The 20,749-nt window shown below is 40.9% G+C and overlaps 1 long non-coding RNA gene across 1 annotated transcript in view; it reads right to left on the bottom strand.

Annotated features, from left to right (window-relative positions):
- Window positions 1–219: 219 nt before the first annotated feature.
- LOC147368969 (uncharacterized) overlaps window positions 220–20,749 on the bottom strand; it is a 62,404-nt gene continuing 41,874 nt past the window's right edge. The window contains exon 3 of the long non-coding RNA XR_015167010.1: window positions 220–452. This is a non-coding gene — a long non-coding RNA (uncharacterized LOC147368969). The remainder of the gene's footprint in view (window positions 453–20,749) is intronic.

Here is a 20,749-nt window from a genome sequence, read left to right as displayed (position 1 = left end):
GCTGTAGCATTCATGTTTAGTGGAGCACTTTCTCTGTATGGCAGCCTCTCTCCCACTGAACTGACATTCCACCCCCGGTGTCTGGGGACACTCGCCCCCAGTGTCATCTGTTATATCAGCATCTGTAGCAGCTGCTGCTTCTTCCGGCTGAGAAGTCTCAATGTTTGCCTTGAAAATGCCAGTCCTTCACCTCTCTCAACATTCAGACTCACTCATCAGTTCGTTTCCAGCTGCCCTTAAATGTATTCAGAATAATAATGCACAAAGGACAGTTTAAACACAGCAAAGCAGTTGTAGGCAAGGCATCTCCAGTTCACCAGGCTGGTCTTCCTTAACCACAAGTATCACGTTATCATTTAAATGCATTTCTGGCACAGGAGCCCTTGGCTATGTATCTTCTTTGGCAATTGGAGAATATTTGACAGCTGCCAAGCAAAATGGGGAAAAACATCCTGAAAAAGAGTGGATAAAGAAGGCATTCAGTGGTAGGTTATCCTGAATTGTCTTTCCTTTGCTTTTCATCCATACTACCCCATCGTCACACTTGACTTTACCTTGGCAAAAAGCTAGTAATTTATTTCTTTCCTGCAGACAGAAACTTCATTGTTGATCTCCAGGGCATCCTTGTGCCATGACCACAGTATGTCTTACTCAAGGTTCTCAAGTTTAGTTTTTAATTTTTAAAATTAGAATATGATAAGGCCAATGGAAGAATTTATTATAAAAAAGAAACGGAAAGATATATCCATCTGAATGCAGAGTTCCAAAGAATAGCAAGGAGAGAAAAGAAATACTTCCTAAGTGATTGATGCAAAGAAATAGAGGAAAACAACAGAATGGGAAGGACTAGAGATCTCTTCGAGGAAATTAGAGATACCAAGGGAACATTTCATGCAAATATGGGCACAATAAAGGATAAAAACAGTATGAACCCAACAGAAGCCGAAGATAATAATATGAGGTGGCAAGAATACACAGAAGACCTATACAAAAAAGATCTTTATGAACCAAATAACAACGATGGTGTGATCACTCATCTTGACTGGAGTGCAAAGTCAAGTGGGCCTTAGGAAGCATCACTACAAACAAAGCAGGTGGAGGTGACGGAATTCCAGCTGAGCTATTACAAATCCTAAAAGATGATGCTGTTACAGTGCTGCACTCAATATCCCAGAAAATTTGGAAAACTCAGCAGTGGTCACAGAACTGGAAAAGATCAGTTTTCCTTGCAATCCCAAAGAAAGGCAATGCCAAAGAATGTTCAAACTACCACACAATTGCACTCATTTCACACGCTAGCAAAGTAATGTTCAAATTCTCCAAGCCAGGCTTAAACAGTACGTGAGCTGAGAAGTTCCAGATGTTCAAGCTAGATTTAGAAAAGGCAGAGGAACCAGAGATCGAATTGCCAACAACTGGATTATTAAAAAAGCAAGAGAATTCCAGAAAAACATCTACTTCTGCTTCATTGACTATGGTAAAGCCTTAGACTGTATGGATCACAACAAACTGTGGAAGATTCTTAAAGAGATGGGAATATCATACCACCTTACCGTCCTCCTGAGGAACCTGTATGCAGGTCAAGAAGTAACAGTTAGAATGAGACATGGTACAATGGACTGGTTCCAGATTTGGAAAGGAGTCTGTCAAGGCTGTGTATTTTCACCCTGCTTATTTAACTTGCATGCAGAGCACATTATGAGAAATGCTGGGCTGGATGAAGCACAAGCTGGAATCAAGATTGCCAGGAGAAATATCAATAACCTCAGATATGCAGATGACATGATGCTTATTCAGTTCAGTTCAGTTGCTCAGTCGTGTCCGACTCTTTGTGCCCCATGGACTGCAGCATGCCAGGCTTCTCTGTCCATCACCAACTCCTGAAGTTTACCCAAACTGATATCCTTTGAGTCAGTGATGCCATCCAACAGTTTCATCCTTTGTTATCCCCTTCTCCTCCCACTTTCAATCTTTCCCAGCATCAAGGTCTTTTCCAATGAGTCAGTTCTTTCCATCAGGTGGCCAAAGTATTGGAGTTTCAGCTTCAACATCAGTCCTTCCAATGAATATTCAGGACTGATTTCCTTTAGGTTTGACCGGTTGGATTTCCTTGCAGTCCAAGAGACTCTCAAGAGTCTTCTTCCACACCACAGTTCAAAAGCATCAATCCTTTGGCACTCAGCTTTCTTTATAGTTCAACTCACATACATACATGACTACTGGAAAACCATAGCTTTGACTAGATGGACCTTTGTCGGCAAAGTAATATCTCTGCTTTTGAATATGCTGTCTAGGTTGGTCATAACTTTTCTTCCAAAGAGCAAGGGTCTTTTAATTTCATAGCTGCATTCACCATCCGCAGTAATTTTGGAGCTCCCCCCAAAAAAGTCTGACACTGTTTCCACTGCTTCCCCATCTATTTGCCATGAAGTGATGGGACTGGATGCTATGATCTTAGTTTTCTGAATATTGAGTTTTAAGCCAACTTTTTCACTCTCTTCTTTCACTTTCATCAAGAGGTTCTTTAGTTCTTCTTCGCTTTCTGCCATTAGGGTGGTGTCATCTGCATATCTGAAGTTATTGACATTTCTCCTGGCAATCTTGATTCTAGCTTGTGATTCATCCAGCTTGGCATTTTGCATGATGTACTCTGCATATAAGTTAAATAAGCAGAGTGATAATATACAGCCTTGACATACTCCTTTCCAATGAAACTGCTGTTTCATGTCCAGTTCTCTGTTGCTTCTTGACCTGTATATAGATTTCTCAGGAGGCAGGTCAGGTGGTCTGTTATTCCCATCTCTTGAAGAATTTTCTAGAGTTTGTTGTGATCCACACAGTCAAAGGTTTTGGCCTAGTCAATAATTCAGAAGTAGATGTTTTTCTGAAACTCTCTTCCCTTTTCTATGATCCAACGGATGCTGGCCATTTGATCTCTGGTTCTTCTGCCTTTTCTAAGTCTAGCTTGAACATCTGGAATTTCATATTTCATGTACCATTGAAGCTTAGCTTGGAGAATTTTGAGCATTACTTTGATAGTGTGTGAGATCAGTGCAATTGTGCAGTAGTTTGAACATTTTTGGCATTGCCTTACTTTGGGATTGGAATGAAAATTGACCTTTTCCAGTCTTGTGACCACTCTTGAGTTTTCCAAATTTGCTGACATATGGAGTGCAGCACTTTAACAGCATCATCTTTTAGGGTTTGAAATGTGTCAACTAGAATTCCATCGCCTCCATTAACTTTGTTCATAGTGATGCTTCCTAAGGCCCACTAGACTTCGCATTCCAGGATGTCTGGCTCTAGGTGTGTGATCATACCATCATGGTTATCTGGGTCATAAAGATCATTTTGTATAGGTCTTCTGGTAATTTTGCCACCTCTTCTTAATATCTTCTGCTTCTTTTAGGTCCATACCATTTCTGTCCTTTATTGTGCCCATCTTTGCATGAAATGTTCTCTTTGTATCTCTAATTTCCTTGAAGAGATCTCTAGTCCTTCCCATTCTGTTGTTTTCCTCTATTTCTTTGCATTGATCACTTAGGAAATCTTTCTTATCTCTCCTTGCTCTTCTTTGGAACTCTGCATTCAAATGAGTATATCTTTCCTTTTCTCCTTTGCCTTCACTTCTCTTTTCTCAGCTATTTGTAAGGCCACCTCAGACAACCATTTTGCCTTTTTGCATTTCTTTTTCTTTGGGATGGTCTTGATCACTGTCACCTGTACAATGTCACGAACCTTTGTCCATAGTTCTTCCGGCACTCTGTCTATCAGATCTAATCCCTTGAATCTATTTGTTTCTTCTACTGTATAATCGTAAGGGATTTTATTTAGGTCATACCTGAATGGTATAAGGCAATGCCAAAGAATGCTCAAACTACTGCACAATTGCACTCATCTCACATGCTAGTAAAGTAATGCTCAAAATTCTCCAAGCCAGGCTTCAGCAATACGTGAACCGTGAACTTCCAGATGTTCAAGCTGGTTTTAGAAAAGGCAGAGGAACCAGAGATCAAATTGCCAACATCTGCTGGATATGGAAAAAGCAAGAGAGTTCCAGAAAAACATCTATTTCTGCTCTATTGACTATGCCAAAGCCTTTGATTGTGTGGATCACAATAAACTGTGGACAATTCTTCAAGAGATGGGAATACCAGACCCTCTGATCTGCCTCTTGAGAAACCTATATGCAGGTCAGGAAGCAACAGTTAGAACTGGACATGGAACAACAGACTGGTTCCAAATAGGAAAAGGAGTATGTCAAGGCTGTATATTGTCACCCTGCTTATTTAACTTCTATGCAGAGTACATCATGAGAAATGCTGGGCTGGAAGAAGCACAAGCTGGAATCAAGATTGCCAGGAGAAATCTCAATAACCTCAGATATGCAGATGACACCATCCTTATGGCAGAAAGTGAAGAGAAACTAAAAAGCCTCTTGATGAAAGTGAAAGTGGAGAGTGAAAAAGTTGCTTAAAGCTCAACATTCAGAAAACGAAGATCATAGCATCCAGTCCCATCACTTCATGGGAAATAGATGGGGAAACAGTGGAAACAGTGTCAGATTTTATTTTGGGGGGCTCCAAAATCACTGCAGATGGTGACTGCAGCCATGAAATTAAAAGATGCTTACTCCTTGGAAGTAAGTTATGACCAACCTAGATAGCATATTCAAAAGCAGAGACATTACTTTGCCAACAAAGGTCCGTCTAGTTAAGGTTATGGTTTTTCCAGTGGTCATGTATGGATGTGAGAGTTGGACTGTGAAGAAGGCTGGGCGCCGAAGAATTGATGCTTTTGAACTGTGGTGTTGGAGAAGACTCTTGAGAGTCCCTTGGACTGCAAGGAGATCCAACCAGTCCATTCTGAAGGAGATCAGCCCTGGGGTTTCTTTGGAGGGAATGATGCTGAAGCTGAAATTCTAGTACTTTGGCCACCTCATGAGAAGAGTTGACTCATTGGAAAAGACTCTGATGCTGGGAGGGATTGGGAGCAGGAAGAGAAGGGGATGACAGAGGATGAGATGGCTGGATGGCATCACTGACTCAATGGACATGAGTCTGAGTGAATTCCGGGAGTTGGTGATGGACAGGGAGGCCTGGTGTGCTGTGATTCATGAGATCGCAAAGAGTCAGACACAACTGAGCGACTGAACGGACTGACTGACTGAATAGTATAGGGGTTTTCCCTACTTTCTTCAGGTTAAATCTGAATTTGGCAATAAGGTGTTCATGATCTGAGCCAGTCAGCTCCCAGTCTTGTTTTTGCTGACTGTATAGAGCTTCTCAATCTTGGCTGCAAAGAATATAATCAACCTGATTTTGTATTGACCATCTGGTGACGTTCATGTGTAGAGTCTTCTCTTGTGTTGTTGGAAGAGGGTATTTCCTATGATCAATGTGTCTCTTGGCAAAATTCTGTTAGCCTTTGCCTTGCTTCATTTTGTATTCCAAGGCCAAATTTGCCTGTTACTCCTGGTATCTCTTGACTTCCTACTTTTGCATCCAGTCCCCTGTGATAAAAAGGGCATCTTTTTTGGGTATTAGTTCTAGAAGATCTGAAGGTCTTCATAGAACTGTTCAACTTCAGCTTCTTCAGCATTACTGGTTGGGGCGGAGACTTGAATTATTGTGATATTGAATGGTTTGCTTTGGAAACAGATCATTCTATAGTTTTTGAGATTACACCCAAGTACTGGGTGGGATTCTTGCCCACAAGGGTAGATTTAATGGTCATCTGAGTTAAATTTGCCCATTGCTGTTCAGGAGCAGTGACCCCACAAGAGATTGACCGAGACTTTCCTGTGAGTGTCCAGGAGTCTCCAGTGGAGGCATGGGCCAGTGGTTGCTTGTTGCAGGGTCAGGGGCACTGAGTACGGCAATGCATGCATGGGACCTTTTTGAGGAGGTCGCCATTATCTTCATTACCTCCACCATTGCTCAGTGACACAGAACAAGTGGCAGAATTGGGATTTCAGTTGAGGCCGTAGCTGTATAGACCACACTCTTAATGATGATGCAGCTTTGCTCCCCATCTGCAACAAGTACCCCGATCCAATGTATCGTTTAATTGCTAATTCATGTCTGACTCTTTGTGACTCCATGTGGCCCACCAGGCTCCTCTGTCTGAGGGATTTCCCAAGCAGGAATACTGGAGTGGTTTGTTGTTTCCTCCTCGAGGGGATCTTTCTGACTCAGGGATTGAACTCACATCTTCTGAATTGGCAGGCAGATTTTTTACCACTGAGCCACCTGGGAAGCCCTAAAGAATCTGAACTGGTGCTATTAGTTAAGAAAGGGTCCTAACTTTTTTTTTTTTTTAATGTGTGTTAATCTAGTTTTAAAAATACAGCCATCTAAAAATAGGTATCATCTGTCTTTTCACAATTTTAACCAAGGTGGGAAAATGTCAGGAAGAACTGCCAAGGAAACCAGGGAGTCAAGGGAAGGCATAGGGGAGAGGGCCAATGGACTCCCTGCCATCACTCCACACCTGGTAGAACCATTTTAGCAAATGCTTGGGGCACCCAATCTCTAATCAAGGCACTGACTCAGCCACTCCAGCCAGCAGGGACTCTGCGATCACTAGAGGAGGGACTTTGATCAACTCCATCTAGTGCAAGTGACTCTAAGTCCTCTGGTCTACTTTCTGTCCCTCCAGACAGGCCCTCTTAATAGATAAAGAGCACATTTTAAAGGCTACCAAAGTGTGGAGGCTGGCGTCTGTAAAAGGCAACTTGTTATAAATCTCAAAGGCACACTCAGAGGTGCACCCTGCGCTCCTCTGCTTCAGTCAAAACAAAAGACCAAGTCCAAGGAGTCAGGAAGGCTTCCACAGTATAAAAATTTAGCATCTGCACTCAAAAATCCACACCTGAGTTACTCGAAAGTCAAGAAGGTATGTATAACACAGCACCAATCACCTGGTCCTTGTCGTCTCACCCCAAGCTTTCAAGATGGGGGGCGGGGGGGATGTACTTTAAAATCTCAATATCAAAGAAAGAAAACCCCCAATGTTAAAAGTACATTAATTAATACCCCCACCACCATCTGAACCTCTGGGTGAGGATCAGATCTTATGAGCACATCTCTGCAGGGCATAGAACATTAACAACATGGTTAAAGGCACAGTGGTGTTTAAAAATAAAACCATTGGAATGGACAGTAAAAGATCCATTGTAATAATTGACCTGGCTTCCATGGGTGGGAGGGACTCTTGCCAAATAACATGAGACAGAGATGAAGATTTGGACCTCGGGTTTTGGCTCTTTGCAACAGCAAGTCCTTGGCCTCAGGAGCAGGTGAAAACAGGCCCACAGGAAAGTCTTGGTGCTGGAGGCCAGCAGATCACATCTTTCCTGCTTTTTTGCTGACCTGAGAGGGAACTTGTAAGATGTTGGGGGTCTCTTTCATGAGACCCAATGTATGCTTTGTCCTTCTATTTTTCCTTTTTGTCAAGATAGTAAGCATTCATGGTCAAACTAAAATGTCAGCTCCCTCAATCATTTCACCTGACACTCTCACCGCAATACTAGCCACAGCTGATTATATTCCAATAGCACTTCAGTTCAGTTCAGTTCAGTTCAGTTGCTCAGTCGTGTCTGACTCTTTGGGACCCCATGAATCGCAGCATGCCAGGCCTCCCTGTCCATCACCAACTCCTGGAATTCACCCAGACTCACGTCCATCGAGTCAGTGATGCCATCCAGCCATCTCATCCTCTGTCGTCCCCTTCTCCTCCTGCCCCCAATCCCTCCCAGCATCAGAGTCTTTTCCAAGGAGTCAACTCTTCGCATGAGGTGGCCAAAGTACTGGAGTTTCAGCTTTAGCATCATTCCTTCCAAAGAAACCACAGGGCTGATCTCCTTCAGAATGGACTGGTTGGATCTCCTTGCAGTCCAAGGGACTCTCAAGAGTCTTCTCCAACACCACAGTTCAAAAGCATCAATTCTTTGGCTCTCAGCCTTCTTCACAGTCCAACTCTCACATCCATACATGGCCACTGGAAAAACCATAGCCTTGACTAGACGGACCTTTGTTGGCAAAGTAATGTCTCTGCTTTTGAATATGCTATCTAGGTTGGTCATAACTTTCCTTCCAAGGAGTAAGCGTCTTTTAATTTCATGGCTGCAGTCACCATCTGCAGTGATTTTGGAGCCCCCCCAAATAAAGTCTGACAGTTTCCACTGTTTCCCCATCTATTTCCCATGAAGTGATGGGACCAGATGCCATGATCTTCGTTTTCTGAATGTCGAGCTTTAAGCAACTTTTTCACTCTCCACTTTCACTTTCATCAAGAGGCTTTTTAGTTCCTCTGCACTTTCTGCCATAGGGGTGGTGTCATCTGCATATTTGAGGTTATTGATATTTCTCCCGGCAATCTTGATTCTAGCTTGTGCTTCTTCCATTCTAGCGCTTCTCGTGATGTACTCTGCATAGAAGTTAAATAAGCAGGGTGACAATATACAGCCTTGACATACTCCTTTTCCTATTTGGAACCAGTCTGTTGCTCCATGTCCAATTCTAACTGTTGCTTCCTGACCTGCATACAGATTTCTCAAGAGGCAGGTCAGGTGGTCTGGTATTCCCATCTCTTTCAGAATTTTACACAGTTTATTGTGATCCACACAGTCAAAGGCTTTCGCATAGTCAATAAAGCAGAAATAGATATTTTTCTGAAACTCTCTTGCTTTTTCCATGATCCAGCAGATGTTGGCAATTTGATCTCTGGTTCCTCTGCCTTTTCTAAAACCAGCTTGAACATCAGGAAGTTCACGGCTCACATATTGCTGAAGCCTGGCTTGGAGAATTTTGAACATTACTTTACTAGCATGTGAGATGAGTGCAATTGTGCGGTAGTTTGAGCATTCTTTGGCATTGCCTTTCTTTGGGATTGGAATGAAAACTGACCTTTTCCAGTCCTGTGGCCACTGCTGAGTCTTCCAAATTTGCTGGCATATTGAGTGCAGCACTTTCACAGCATCATCTTTCAGGATTTGAAATAGCTCCACTGGAATTCCATCACCTCCACTAGCTTTGTTTGTAGTGATGCTTTCTAAGGCCCATTTGACTTCACATTCCAGATGTCTGGCTCTAGGTCAGTGATTACACTATTGTGATTATCTGGGTCGTGAAGATCTTTTTTGTACAGTTTTTCTGTGTATTCTTGCCACTTCTTCTTGATATCTTCTGCTTCCGTTAGGTCCATACCATTTCTGTCCTTTATTGTGCCCATCTTCACATGAAATGTTCCCTTGGTATCTCTAATTTTCTTGAAGAGATCTCTAGTCTTTCCCATTCTGTTATTTTCCTCTATTTCTTTGCATTGATCGCTGAGGAAGGCTTTCTTAACTCTTCTTGCTATTCTTTCGAACTCTGCATACAGATGCTTATATCTTTCCTTTTTTCCTTTGCTTTTTGCTTCTCTTCTTTTCATAGCTATTTGTAAGGCCTCCCCAGACAGCCATTTTGCTTTTTCTGCATTTCTTTTCCATGGGGATGGTCTTGATCCCTATCTCCTGTACAATGTCACAAACCTCAGTCCATAGTTCATCAGGCACTCTATCAGATCTAGGGCCTTAAATCTATTTCTCACTTCTGCTGTATAACCATAAGGGATTTGATTTGGGTCATACCTGAATGGTCTAGTGGTTTTCCCTACTTTCTTCAATCTAAGTCTGAATTTGGCAATAAGGAGTTCATGATCTGAGCCACAGTCAGCTCCTGGTCTTGTTTTTGTTGACTCTATAGAGCTTCTCCATCTTTGGCTGCAAAGAATATAATCAATCTGATTTCAGTGTTGACCATCTGGGGGTGTCCATGTATAGAGTCTTCTCTTGTGTTGTTGGAAGAGGGTGTTTGCTATGACCAGTGCATTTTTTTGGCAAAACTCTATTAGTCTTTGCCCTGCTTCATTCTGTATTCCAAGGCCAAATTTGCCTGTTACTCCAGGTGTTTCTTGACTTCCTACTTTTGCATTCCAGTCCCCTATAATGAAAAGGACATCTTTTTTGGGTGTTAGTTCTAAAAGGTCTTGTAGGTCTTCATAGGACCGTTCAACGTCAGCTTCTTCAGCATTACTGGTTGGGGCATAGACTTGGATTACTGTGATATTGAATGGTTTGCCTTGGAAACGAACAGAGATCATTCTGTCGTTTTTGAGATTGCATCCAAGTACTGCATTTCGGACTCTTTTGTTGACCATGATGGCCACTCCATTTCTTCTGAGGGATTCCTGCCTGCAGTAGTAGACATAATGGCCATCTGAGTTAAATTCACCCATTCCAGTCCATTTTAGTTCGCTGATTCCTAGAATGTTGACATTCACTCTTGCCATCTCTTGTTTGACCACTTCCAATTTGCCTTGATTCATGGAACTGACATTCCAGGTTCCTATGCAATATTTCTCTTTACAGCATCAGACCTTGCTTCTATCATCAGTCACATCCACAGCCTGGTATTCTTTTTGCTTTGGCTCCATCCCTTCATTCTTTCTGGAGTTATTTCTCCACTGATCTCCAGTAGCATATTGGACACCTACTGACCTGGGGAGTTCCTCTTTCAGTATCCTATCATTTTGCCTTTTCATACCGTTCATGGTGTTTTCAAGTCAAGAATACTGAAGTGGTTTGCCATTCCCTTCTCCAGTGGACCACATCCTGTCAGATCTCTCCACCATGACCTGCCCGTCTTGGGTTGCCCCACGGGCATGGCTTAGTTTCATTGAGTTAGACAAGTCTGTGGTCCTAGTGTGATTAGATTGACTAGTTTTCTGTGAGTATGGTTTCAGTATGTCTGCCCTCTAATGCCCTCTTGCAACACCTACCATCTTACTTGGGTTTCTCTTACCTTGGGCGTGGGGTATCTCTTCATGGCTGCTCCAGCAAAGCACAGCCATTGCTCCTTACTCATTCTATTGCTCCTTACTCATTACTATTCTTACTCATTCTATTCTTACTCATTACTATAGCACTTCACTCATTCTTTAATTTTGACACAATACACTAATGTGTGTGTTCAGTCACTCAGTGATGTCCGACTCTTTGTCACCCCATGGACTGCAACCCGCCAGGCTCCTCTGTCCATGGGATTTTCCAGGCAAGAATACTGGAGTGGGGTGCCATATCCTACTCCAGTGGATCTTCTCAACCCAGGGAGCGAACCTGCATCTCCTGTGTCTCCTGCATTGCCAAGTGGGTTCTTTACCACTAGCACCACCTGGGAAGCCCTCCAGACTTTAATACATGTATTTATTTATGTCTCTTTTTTACTAGGATGAGACCATGTAGTGGTCACATTTACATTCTCAGAATCTATAGTGAGATCTCAATAACTAAATACTGATGTTTTAAACTAATTGTATCTAAATAAAATACTTGATACTGGGTTTTAGTATAAATCTGAAAAAAAAATCAAGGGACTTTACATAGCTGATTATTCCTGGGTTACAAAGTATACAACATATTCACTGGGCTTATGTAATATATATTTGGTACTAAAGTTTGAGCAGGAGTGAAGATTAAGGAGAGAGAAAAATCTTCAACTCTTGATCTAAAAGGAGTCTTTGGGGAAAATGTTTTACCTTCTAATAAAGGTGTATTCTTAATACACCTGAAAACTTTATTAAAAGTTATTCCATTCTCCTTTTCCAAATACCATCTTGGTTAGAAACTGACACTGTTGTCTCTTACAGTTTAAAGAGGATTATCTGTCCTTGCTGACTAGGTTTGCCTTGCTGTACTGCCATGAGAAGGTCAGAATGTATGCTTTAATGTTGGCCTCTTTCCTCCAGTGTAGCCCCCATGGGCATATACTGGGTCATGATCTTTTCTTCTCCATGTTGCTGGTATGCCTTGGGCTTGCACAGCACAGGAGTAGTTAACTGTTTCTCCAGTTACCCATTATTATGTCCTCACATATAGACATTAGTAAGTCCTCCCAAGGGAACAGACAATGAAGAAAACTAGCAATGCCTTCTCCCTAAAGAGAAAGTTTAGTTTATGCTTGAGGATGTAACTGACAGTTACCTTATACTGGCCAACGATGGGCTCTCACCCTTCTCTCTTTTCCTCATTTTCCACATCCATTCCATTAGCAGGACAGTTCAGCAAAATCTTCAAAATACATCTTAAACCTGATCACTGTTTTTAACTACTATCATCCGAGCTTATCTTTGCCTGAGCTTATATTTGCTATACAACAACTTTTACGGCTTTCACTCTTGACCTCTATTCTCCAGTGCCAGCCAAAGTGACAACTTGAAATTGAAATCAAATCGTGTCACTCCTCTGTTTTCACCTCTCCATTGGCTTTTATCACACTTAGAATAAAACCCAAAGTCATTACCACAGCTCCTTATGATTTGACCTGGCGATTTCTTCCAAGACCACTAACCACTTGCTCACAGCACTGAAGATACACTGGCTTCCTTGGTGTGCCCTGAACATGTCAACCACATCTTATTCTAGGGCCTTTGCACTTGCCCTCCAGGCCTTCTGCCTGGAATGCTCCTTTCCCACACCAATTGATATTCATTTTTGTTTAATTTGTCATCCTGCTGGAAACTATCTTTTCTAAAAATACTCTACCACAGTCACACTCTGTTCCCTTACCCACTCGTCTCTCTTAACGGTACTTTGATTTATTTGTTTATTGCCTATCTTCTACAGAATGTAAGTTCTCTGAGATCAAAGACTATTCTGTTCATCACTTTATCCCTAGAAGTTAGATATGGCATACAGTAGTCAGTCAGTGAATATCTGTTGAATGAATAGAATTTAATTTAGTCCTAGATCTAAGACATGAATTTTATAAAGCATCCCTCTTCAGCACTGTGAAATGTTGAATGGCTCAAATTCAATTAGCATTTCTTTCAACTTCTTTTAAATTTCAATAACCTTTTAATAAAATTCATGAAAATATTAATTTTTTTATTGTTGAAAAATGTTACCAATATAGAACAAAGATGATCTGGAGGTGGATTTAGGGACATAGCAATGGAGATACAGCAACTGAGAAAGAGAAAGACAGAATCCGAAAATGGGGCTCTTCTTGTTTTCAACAAATTAAAATGGGAATGCTATATTGATCCACTTTGCATATCAAAATGCACTGAAATCTTAGGATGACCCACATGAATGATAGGATTAGGCATTTAGCCCTTTAGGCCTTATCTGGAAGTCAGTAGTTTGAGGTAATGCTTTAGACTTCAGGCTTTGACAAGGTTTGCCAAATTGCAATTCTTTTAGAAAATATTATCTGATCCTGAGCATCTGGGAGAGACTGATAGAAGAAGTTGGGATGCTAAGAATAGAAGGAGTTCATTGCATTCTTTGTGGGTTGCCTTTGAGGTGTGCTGGAAATTAGAGGCCCTCTGTGTCTTTTACTTTGAATACTTGGTTACATTTAAACCCCATGTGAGAGGATGTGTTTAGAGTCGGACACAACAGAAGTGACTTAGCAGCAACAGCAGCAAGTCTACTGATAAAGCCTAAATTCACATAGCTCAAATCATTATTTTGAATGACTCAATTGCATGAATGGTCATTGATTTCTCAAAGGAAACTAATTGGTATGCTTATCGCGTCATATACTTTGTGTTATCTCTTAGAAAAGCACAGCTTATATATAGGTTGGCAGTGTCCCATTGTTCTGACGCCAGCAGTGGCACTGACAATAGTTCAGCAATTGGTTGAAAAACCACAGGATACATTTTGCAATGCAGATTTGATAATGGGCTGTAATCATTCACTATTAGAGAAATAGAGCTATATGATTTTGGAGCAATGACAGAGTTTACACGGCATCTATTCATATTCCTTCACTTTAGTTACAAGAAACTAGTCTGCTAGCAGGATAACAAACACCCATGTTCATCAACAAATGAGCTGGCAGCAAAGGTCACAGTTATGGTCTGACTGCTAGCCCAGGGGTCTTTTTTGGGGGAAGGAAGGCAGCTTTATTATACTATTTATGTGTAGTAGGCAGAATTTTGTTCCCAATGACCTTAACATGCTGGTATTATAACTATAAATATCTTTTCTTATTAATACATGAGGAAAAGGATGTTAAGTAACTTTTCAGATGTAAATTTACTAATCATATAACATTAACATAGGGATATTGCTCTGGATTATCCAGTTGTACTCAGTACAGTCACAGGAGCCCTTATAAAGAATAGAGAGGTCAGAGAGATTAGAAGCCTAAGAAGGATCATATGTGACATTGATGGCTGGGAGATGGAGGGGTCATGAGTAGATAATGTTGTAGCCACTTGAAGTCTTAGCCAATAGTCAGCAAGGAAACGGTAACCTCAGTCCCACAGCTACATGGAACTAAATTCAGCAAACAACCCGAATGAGCCTAGAAGTAGATTTTTCCCCAGAGCCCCCAGAAATACAATTCCATGAGGTTGGGACTTTTATTATCCTGCTGTATGGAGACTACTGAGGCACTGAGAAAAGTTAGGTTGCCCAAGGTTCCAGAGGTGATAAGTGGCAGAGCTGTAGTTCAATGTCTGTCCTACTCACTGACTGTCATCAACTCTGATGGAGAGAATCAGATCTCAGATGATGACTGAACAGCTCGAGAAACCTGGAACTGCTGCTGAAGCCAGCTATAAATAAACCTCAACAAACATCACTGCTATCTGATACACCCTTTTCTGTCTAGTGCAGCTTCTGTGGGTGAGTCTAGATTCTCAGCAGACTTTGTAATCATAGCTTATCCTAAGTCTCCCCTCTTCCTCCTCAGGGCTGAATTCAGTCATGGAGCACTGGTGAGAGAGTGGGGAAATGCAGCTTCTAGGATCTTGTTGTTTTTCTTTCTTTCAAGTTAGGGGTACCCAGATTCCAAAGTTCTCTGCCTTACCCGGCTCTCGTCTCTGACAATCAAGGCTCTGTTTTGAGAAACAGCTTGCCTGAAAGAATCATATCCAGAACAAGATCCTTTTCATTAGAAGGATCTGTGACCTGGGCGGCTAAATGGGGAGAGCAGGGTAACAACTGTTTGTTTTACTTGCCGGGGTCCCTGATTTGGAGCAGTTTTGAATTTCCTGGCTCAGCTGCACCAGTGTGGGCAGATGTCTGGAGTTCTTGTGCTCCGTGGAGGTGAAGCTAGCAAACAACCTCCTCGGAGGCGTCTCTTTTTCACCCAGCTGATGGACAAGAGGCTGTGAACTATAATATATCAATACTAAATAGTCATGCTTGTACGAGTTGAAAGTGTGCCAAACAGCTGCCTCCTTTAGCAGCCGGGAGAGGAGCCACTTCTTTGGCTGGATAGGGAGGCGTGCCAGAACAGTTAACAGAAACCAGGAAGAAATTCCGATTTATGTTGTTGCAAAAAGAGAAGAGAACCAAGAAAACTGAATTTTCAGTGAAGTCTGATAATTAAACACAGGAGTGCTGACAGGGTAGTTGAACACAACAGATAAATAACTACTTTCCGGTAATTATAAGCCAGAATGGTAACATATTAGACAAGCTGGTTCACTTGGTATTTTCAAGTCTGACATTTCGATTCTAGGGGATGTTGGGATCTGGGCTAACAGATTTCTTTCTTTTTTTTCCATTCACTTCCCTTTTCCCACTTCCCACTGCTTGCTGAAAATGAAATGTGATTTTTAAGGTGCCACTTTCAGCACGTTCTGTATGTACCCCCAAATCACACAGTGCACCTCAAAGCCCACTGCTACTAGAACAGCGGCTGAGATGGCATCTGTTTTTTCAAACATTGTAAAATATTGTTTAAAAAAGGCCAGGTTGTTCCCTAATACAAAAACATGGTACAAATTAAATATTCTATTTATAGGCAGTTTTCATGGGTCATAGACTGCCAAAGCCTTTAACAAATCATCTCCTAGGATAAACACTTCATTTCACAAAGAGGAAACAGAGGCAGAGTCCTTTTTTCAGATGCACTGTTTTCAGGAGAAACAAAACCTAAGTCCAGGGAACAAAACCATCCTCTTTCATGAAGAAAAATGATACAGAGCCAACCAATTTTCCTGCTCTCTTTGAGAATAGTGTTAGAATACTTTTAACAGCTGACTTTACATAATAGGATAAAGAGTTTGCCCTTTTCTATGTGGTGTGTAGACTGGATGGGTGCCATGGGCTTTAGGCAGAGATGAGAATGAATGCTTTTGCTGTGTTGGTCTCATAATGAAACCACCCCAGAAAGAACTAAGAGATACCCCTGTGGGCCTTTAGTGATCCACATGGTTTAGATCTTATTTTATTGACCCCCAAGTCCCTTGTTTTCTTTCCGGTTTCTTAATTCACAAAAGCAGTATCCTCGTTTATTAATTTCTGTGAGGGAATCAACTCCCAGTTCCTGTCCTGTGGCCTGGCAGAGAGATATTTCCCAGCTCTGTTTGAGAAGACTGTCCAGCCTGCTTGGCACTTGAACAGGCTGAAATGGAATGTCTTTTGTTGTAAACACCTAATTTGTTCATTTTGAACTGTCTGAGTAACTAGATCAAAGACCAGTGTCAAATGCCCAAAGCAGTGTTTGTCAGCAGTGGACTTTTTTATTCTTCTTGTTCCAAAGCAACTGAAAGGGAAAAAAGACTTGTACTGTATTTCTACAAAAGCGTAGGAAAACTCGCGTTGGCAGCCTCTTGCAACACAATGAATACAGGCTGCTGAGTACAGGCCATTTGTCTCCTGATTACAACAGACCCCAGGGGGACTGGTGTTGGCTTTGAACCCCCATCTCTTTCTGAGAGCCTTCTTGCTGTGACAGCTCTCCCACCAGTGAGCACAGCACAGGGCACTGGGGAGTCAGACCTCTTCTCCGCCGTGGGTTTTAGTCTGCTCTCTAAATTAAAATAGGACTTTCTTGTTTGCAATGTGTTGACTTGTCTTGAAAAAGTATATTTTAAAGCTATTCTCATTTGGAATTCAGGGGTGGCCTGAGTGAATTTTTTTTAGTGTAGTAAAAAATTTTTAGTGTGTAAAAAATTTTTTTTTTAGTTTCACATGCACAACAACAAGGGCTACAGTGTAGAGGAATTGACGAGAGAGGAAGGGCCTTAAAAAAAAAAAGCATCCTTTCTCTCATATGAGAAATGGTGGTAACAGACACAGTGGCATTACTAGCGATGCTGGATCCCATTTGGTCTTGCTGAATGTTGATTTATAAGGACTCACATTATGTTTTTCTCTTTGTAGGATTATCATTCTGAAATGGAGTAGGATATGTCTCTACTGTCCTGAAAGTGTAGCTGTATTATTAAGCAGTCTTGAGAGTAACTGGAATGTCTTCTCTTTAATTACACTTCTTTTCAATGATATTCCATGAGACCTGCTCATGCTACCACTGGGAGGTAAAGCTGGAATGAAAAGTTCATTTCACTCTTAAAGGCAGTTGCCATCGTTAACATTTTTTTTCTTGTTTAGTTTTATTGTACATTTATTTTAAACTTAGGTAAAATGTAAAATATTTGCAAAAGCTTCCTCTACTTCAGATGATATAAATTTGTTTTATACATTTGCCTCTGTCTTTTATTTTGTTCTGCTCATTTTATTGCCCTGTTTCACAATTATTTTTCTTATATTTAAAAAAAAGCAGCAGCATCAATAAGCTGTCATTTGGGAGTTTCTTTTCCATTATGTTTTCACTGCTGGGAAATGCTGGAACAAAGGCATTCAAAGCGTTACTGAACGGGGATCAACATTCAGGCTGCTGCTGAGGCTGTAATCAGCCTGTCTAGGATGAAAATGCATGCTTTTCAGCACGGGTTGGAGATTTTTGTACTTATCTTTGGAATGCATGCTTAGCCTATGTACTCAAGTGATGTGTTATTGCCATGTCCTTATGTGTCCCACCACTTTCATTAATAGAATGGAAGAAATGGAATGTGACCTGTCAAACCTGTCAGTATAAAGCAGTCCAATAGATGCTTTAAAAACACAAATAGAGTCCCAGCTTGTGTCAGTGTCAATTTCTAAAACACATTTTTATCAGGGATTTAATTTCTGTCCTGTTCTAGCCAGATATGCACGTGGGGAAGTTATGCCACTTCTGACAAAGGTTACTAGTGAACAGTTCTTGGTATGTTGGGGGTGAGGGTTGGGAACAAACAGCTAAAATAGGATGAACTGAAAAGGTCATGGGTATTCTGGACACTGGAGGAGGCATGGGGACAGCAGAGTGGCTGTCGAGGTCACACCCAACTTCCGTGTACCGGCCAATCCAGTCAAGAGACACATTGCTTCCAGCACCCAAGAGCATCCTTGTGTGCACTTTCCACTCAGTTCACAGGTCACTGCTCTTCTGAGTTCTATCCTCATAGATTAGTTTTCCACATTCGCTTTTAAGTCACCAAGCAATAGAGTATCACACAGTACATTAGAAAAACAATTAGTATTGCTTTGACAGCTGAGGTCTTGCGTATGTGTGCTTTAGCCATTTAGTCGTTTCCGACTCTTTGCGACTGTAGCCCGCCAGGCTCCTAGGGTCCATGGGATTTTCCAGGCAAGAATACTGGAGTGGGTTGCCATTTCTTTCTCCAGAGGATCTTCCCGACCCAGGGATCGAACCTGGGTCTCCCACATTGTAGGCAGATGCTTTACCATTTGAGGGTTGAGGTCTTATGTATAATTTATATAATACTTGGATTCATTTGACACTATAAAATGTAATCCCTGTATTGAATTATTGACAATGGTTCTGCAACTTTCCACCTAAATTAGTTAGTATTAATGATAATTCTGGAAAAATAGATATTCGGTGCATCTCTATTTTTGTATTTATATACATTATGTACATAATGCATTATGTATGTTATTCATATATGTATATGTTGTATATTATGTATAAATAATGTTATAAATATAAAGCTATAAACACAAATCTCTGACGTTAAAGGTTTGAAACAGCAAAAAGCCTATAAGTGTCTTAAAATGGCAATTTCATAGGAGAATAGCACCTCTTCTAACCTCTGGATTAGCCAAAGTTCTCATTCTCTCTGTCATAATACAGGGATTGATGCCCATTGCACTCTGTAAGCAACTGGACACTGAGCTGTTCCGATAGGTCTGTTCCTTTGCCTCACTTATCAAATGGGTGACTATCAAGCATTTATTCTGTTTATATCACACAAGTTTTACTTCCTACTGTTCCTATTTAACAATGTTATGCCAAGTGGCCAAATATGTATGTAAAGAAAAGAGTATTGAGTTTCTATGGAAAGAAATTTAAAACTGAAGAAAGACTTGATAAAGTTGATTTGTTAGAAATAACAACCAAAAAAGCTGATATCAAATTAGATGAGCTACACAATTGTTTAAAAAAAAAAAAAGAAGGAAAGTTCTGTTTAATATTTTGCCCTCTAAAGAAACTAACCTGGAAGTCAAAGCTGATGCATCACGGAAGCTGTTTATTTTTGTTTCTTAACTAGGTACTTCCATGGTGCTTTCAATGAGCCAAGCACTGTTCCAAGTGTTTTAGAAATCTTAACCTACTTAAATCTCCTAACTACTCTGTGTTATAAGTAATATTATCCCATTTGACGTAACATACGAGGCAACTAAGTCACAGAGAGCCTATGCCATCGTCACACAGCTAGCAATGAGCAAAGTTGAGACCTGGAACCCAGGCAGCTTCATCCAGAGTCCATTCATCTTCCACTATGCTATCCCACCTCTCTTTATCCGTAACAGTCTATGCCACTGTCCAATGGCACAGCTCCTTGCAGGGGGAAAGAACCAAAAGGCCTTAGTGCGTCACTGAAGGACTGAGGAATGAATATTCCAACCTAATTCATGTTTTGGTTAAGCTAAAATGCTTACATTACTTGGGTTTCTTTCTTTCTGAATATCAGCCTTACCCTATTTTTATTTACTGACCTGATTTCATTGGACAATGGCTTCTACTCCACAAACAATGGATCAACATATTCGGTCCCCATCAAATTTTAAGACAGCCCAGCTGTTTACTGGATTTGTTAGCAAGATCAAGGTTATCTGTAAAATAACAAAAGTTGGACCAGGTGATTTATCAGACCCGTTCTAACACTAATGCTTTGTGGTCACATATGTTTAGCCTCTGAATGGCTTTGTTAGCTTTACCTTGTTTTATGAACACAGATGTACATACCCTTGACTTCATCCATCCATTTCAAAATTGAAAAAGAGAGAGAGGGCACTTAAACTCAAACCATCTCCACTTTTGGCTAAACAACTGCTGAGAAGTCATTTTCTTATGTGAAGCAACAAAATCTCTCCTCTACTTTTGTTCGAAGTAATTTACATATAGTGAAATGCTCAGATTTTAAGAATAAAGTACTAAGAGTTTCAATATACTCATCTCATGCAACCAAACCTCAAGCAAGTTGTAAATAATTTCCATCACCCCAGAAAGTTCTCATGTGCTTAAATCTTAAATCTCCTAACTTCTCTTAAATCTCCTAATTTCCAGTCAATCCCTGCCCTACCTCCTTGCCATCACAGGTAAGCGCTCTTCTGAGTTTTATTCCTATAGATTAGCTTTCCTGTGAATACACTTGCTTTTAAATTGCCAACCATCATAATATAATACAGTAAATCATAAAAACAAATAGTACTCCTTTTGGAATTGAAGTGTTAAGTCTAATTTATATTGGGTTCATCTGATAGTATAAACACTTGGCTTAATCTGATAATATAAAATGCAATTTAGTAGTCAAATAATACCATTCTGGTTGCAGCTACTGAAACACTGGTTTTAAAATTATCTCTGAGAAAAGAAAAAAAAAAAAAAAAGGA

The sequence above is a fragment of the Bos grunniens genome, chromosome 7, assembly GCF_055505025.1.
Source record: "Bos grunniens cultivar Pamir isolate PY7600 chromosome 7, Bosgru_T2T1.0, whole genome shotgun sequence".
Classification (NCBI taxonomy): domain Eukaryota; kingdom Metazoa; phylum Chordata; class Mammalia; order Artiodactyla; family Bovidae; genus Bos; species Bos grunniens.
Note: the sequence above shows the minus strand (reverse complement) of the source record. Positions and strands in the feature narration are given on the sequence as shown.